At 56.0% G+C, this 4,310-nt stretch overlaps 1 protein-coding gene across 1 annotated transcript in view; it reads left to right on the forward strand.

Annotated features, from left to right (window-relative positions):
- DACT3 (dishevelled binding antagonist of beta catenin 3) overlaps positions 1-4,310 on the forward strand; it is a 23,668-nt gene that overhangs the window by 468 nt on the left and 18,890 nt on the right. The window lies entirely within an intron of this gene.

The raw sequence follows: 4,310 nt of genomic DNA on the forward strand, positions 1-4,310 counted from the left end.
GGGTCTATGGTGCTGTTTTGGGGGTGTATGGGGCTGTTATTGAAGTGGGGGGGGACCCCCCAGCTGTTCAGTGGGGGGTGTACAAGGCTGTTAGGGGGGGTGTGGGGTTCATGAGGCTGTTCTGAGTGGGTGTGGGGGGAGCCCCTAGCTGTGTAGTGTGGGGGTCTATGGGGTTGTGGGAGCCCCCAGCTGTGCAGTTTTAGTGTTTTCTAGGGGTAGGGGAGCCCCCTTTTCCTGGGGCAGGTGAGCAGGAGGCTTCCTCTCCCCTTCCTTTGTGTATTTAACTTGCATCGAAACATCTCAGACCCCCCTGGCCTCTGGGAGCCCCTGGGCCCGGCCTGTGGCCTGACTCAAGTTGATGGCACCACCATGTCCTAGGTTACATTGTCCCCTGCCCTGTGGTTGGAATCTGTTGATCTTTGTGTGTTTTCTCTATGGCGGTGTGGTTAGAGCAGGGAGCCTGGGAACCAGGACGCCTGGGTTCTATCCCTAGCGTTGGGAGGGGAGTGGGGTCAGTGGTTAGAGCAGGAGACTGGGAGCCAGGCCTCAAGAGCTGTGTTCCCAACAGGAACAACCCAGGGCCAACCTTTCTTCCTGATTTGGATGGGCTTGCAGTTTAAACTGCTTTTGGATCATGAATCCGGTAAGCAACAAAGTAGTGAATTATTGGGTGACCATGAGGCATTAGTTGGTAGATCTCCCACTAAGTATAATAGCAACTGGGCTTTTAGGGTCAGGGTTTTCCTGAGAGCTAGAGAAAGGAGGATATTCCTGATACCTCTGGATAGAGAAGCGATAAACTGAAAGTAGAAGAAAATTAATTCTCTCCTGCAGTGATGCTGGAACAATTTTTATAGTGGGGGTGCCGAGAGCTATTGAATCCAACTGTAAACCCTGTATATGATGAAAACCACTTCAAGTCAGGGGGTGTGGCAGTACCCCCAGCATCCCTAGTTCCAGCACCTATGCTCTCCTGTGTAGCACAAAATTAACTTGTGGAATTCCCTGCCACAGGATGCTACCAATGCACAGTGCTTGGGTAGAAGTTGGAAAAAAGTTAAGATTGTTTTTTAATACAAAACCTCACCCTCATGCTTCAGAGCTGATCACTGGCTAATGGTCAGGAAGGCACCCAATCCGAGTGCACAGTTAGGTCCGTTTCCTCCATGCCATCCAGGAGAGAATGGATCTAGACTGGCCCATTGGTCTTCTCTGGTGCAGCAAGGAAGGGGGTGGTGGGGACACTGCACTCAACAGACCATTGGTCATTTCTGTTTTGGCATCTTCAGGAACAGAATTCAGTCTGTGCCCAGTCCCAGTGCTAATGCAGGGGAAGGGCTGTCTTGTCATTGACCGATTAGACCAAGCACCTATTGTCTTCTCCTCCACGTGCGGGTGGAAGGGAAGATCCTGCAGGCTGTGGGGTTGTGCTGGCATAAGGCAGCTAGGGGGAGGCCGGAGACGGCAGGTGAGGTGTTCCTCTGAGGTCTGACTGGTATTTAGTCTTGCCGTAGCTGGGGCGCCAACTGGGGATCAGGGCCCCGTTGTGCTGAGCGCTATGCGGGCAAGCCATAAAGAGTCCCTGCCCCAGAGACCTTACAGTGCAGGGCTGGATCCCTAGCTGGGGTAAATTGGCTGTAACTCCATTGGAGTCGGTGGGGCCAGATCCCCAGCTGGCATAAATCCGCTTTGCTCCACTAACTTCATTGTAGTGCTATGGCAAGCCCTCTGGGGTGCGGGGTGTCTGTCTGTCTGTCAGAGCTTGTCAGCTTCTCTGGTGCATGGGCTGCGTCCTCCCCCATCTCATTCTCAGCCTGCTCAGAGGGGAAAGCAGGTGGGGTGGAAGTTGAAAGGGGGGGGCGTTGCTCATAAAACACGCGATTGTCCGGTCATCAGGTTCCTCCGTGACCCCAATGTCACTGAGCCGGAGTCAGCTAGGACTTCGGTTGTGTGGCGAGATTCCTTGCAGCGCTGTCCTAGCCAGGGAGGGGCTGGGGTTGTGGTGAGCTTCCTCAGTGCGGTGTCATAGCTGGAAAGGGGTCAGTGGTGTGGTGAGCTTCTTCACTGTGGTGCCCTGCCTCTCCGAGCTCAGGCTGTAGCTGGGAGTGCTGGGTGGGGCCGGTCTCTCCCCCAGATATGGTCTCCACAGGCTGGAGAGAGGAATGGGGCCGGCTGCCTTTCCCTGGTGTATGGGGTAGGTGTTGGTAGGGTCTGTGCCACCTCTGAGCTGGCTCTAACCTAAGACCCTGCAGTACCAAACCAAACTGTCCCCAGTGGCTCTGGAGTGGGGTTGGGGGATGTTTTGTGGGTCTTGTGTCTCTTTGTGTAACAAGCCCTGGGCAAAGGTGTCTGTTGGGCACGCGGGACCAGCTTACCTCTTGGAAAGTGGTAATTGCTAAAGCTATTCTCACTGGAGTGCTTCCCTGGGTGCATCTCGGCCCCTCCGTGTCGCAGCAGGACAGACACATGGACAGCATTGCTGTGCGGTGCTCCAGACTGCTGCCCATGCCGGGGGAGTTAGAGTAGTCAAGGTCATGCTCCAGGGCAGGAGCTGGGCCCTGGAGCAGGGTCAGGAAGGGGATTCCTCAACTGCCCCTGCAGCGCATTCGGCCAGTAGCATGGCTGATTCGGAAGCCTTGGATGTTGACGGGTGCTGGTGGCAGGGTGCTGGGCTGACGTGATGTAGTAAATATCTTCATCCCCACCCCCATGCTCTAGTGTCTCTTAACATTGCGGCAGTAGGGGAAGCTACAGGACTTGAGTGGCTTGGTGACCTTCCTCCTAGCAGTGACCTGGGTGGATTCTACATATAGGGGGAAATAGAGGCACAGCACAGATGGGGAGTAACATACCCTGAGATCACCCAGCAAATCAGTGTCCGAGATAGGAATAGAACCCAGGACTCAAGGCACCATTCGCTTCTGCTGTAACCACTAGACCCCACTCCCCTGTCAGAGCTGGGGGTAGAACCCAGGAGTCCTGGCTCTCAGGCCCTGCTGCTCTAACCACCAGACCCCACTCCCTTCTCAGATCTGGTGGTAGAACCCAGGAGTCCTGACTCCCAGCCCCCCCTGCTCTAACCACCAGACCCCACTCCCCTCCCAGAGCTGGGGGTAGAACCCAGGAGTCCTGATTTCCCCCACTCCTGTGCTCTAACCACCCCCCACCCTCTTGCAAGGTGCTCTGTATTTTCAGTGCCCCGGATGTGCTATCTTGCTGATTTCACAGCTTGGCCTGTGCAGCTGTGGGAGCTATTGGCGTCTCTGACCAGATATCGCTTGGACCCCTACACTGGGGGCTGCCATTACTGGTCCCTTCTGCTGCTGCCAGGGCTATGGGGTTCCTGCTGGGCCTGGTACCTCTCTGCCCCCCATCCCGGCCCCCCTTTCAGCTCCGGCTTTGCCAGCTATTTACTGATTTAATAAAAAGATTTTGCTCTTTCTCTCCCCCCCCCGATTTAATTAAATCGACTTCACGTTTGCGGAACCGCTGTCAAAAAGCCCGGCAGCGTCTTCCAGCAGGGGATTAATGGGGCGAGCAGCCAGCAGCCAATGACAGGCGTCTGCTTTGCATAGTGATGAGATCCTCTGGTGGGCCGGGGGTGAGCTTGGACCTTGCGTTGAGGGAAGGCGGGGGAGGGAGGGCACTGGAGCTGTGCGGCCCCGGGGACGAGGCTGCAGTCAGATCAGGATGCTGAGCGCTGGGTGAATTCGTCCTGCTGCAGACACAAGCTGCGTGCCTTGGTGCGGATAACGCTGCTCCGGCGGTGGGATAATGGGCCGACGAGTCCTGCTGTCACCCCAAGACTGTCTGGGCTCCGGTGGGGAGGGAATGAGTCAGCCGGAGAACAGGCTGCCTGGACTTCTGTGTCTTCCTTACACCCCTCCGCCCCTCCCATCTTGACTGTGTGTCAGTGGCGTGGGGAGCTGCGTCTGAGCAGTGCCAGCTAGACCCCAGGGCCAGGGCAAAGCAATCCAGAGTGCTGGGCCCAACCTCACATAGGGCACTTCCTTGGCCCCGCCCCCTGTGCCATGACTCCGCCCCCTCTTGTATTGGGCACGGCTCACGCACTCAACCATCCTATTTCTCCTCCCCCCGCCCCCTTCTTTGGTCTTTATCTTCTGGCTGGGCTGGGGTCCATTCCCGAGATGGGGAGGCGCCTTCCTCCCTCAGAGAAGGTTGGGAGTTTTTCAACAAAATGTCCACCCCCCCCCCCACTGGGAAACGCTGATGCGTCAAAACCCAAATTTTTTGTGGGAAAGTTTTTTTGGTTTTGACAAATTTCCTGATTGTTTTTTTTTTTTTTGGTG

This window comes from Terrapene carolina, unplaced genomic scaffold, assembly GCF_002925995.2.
Source record: "Terrapene carolina triunguis isolate 2854851 unplaced genomic scaffold, T_m_triunguis-2.0 Scaffold517, whole genome shotgun sequence".
NCBI lineage: Eukaryota > Metazoa > Chordata > Testudines > Emydidae > Terrapene > Terrapene triunguis.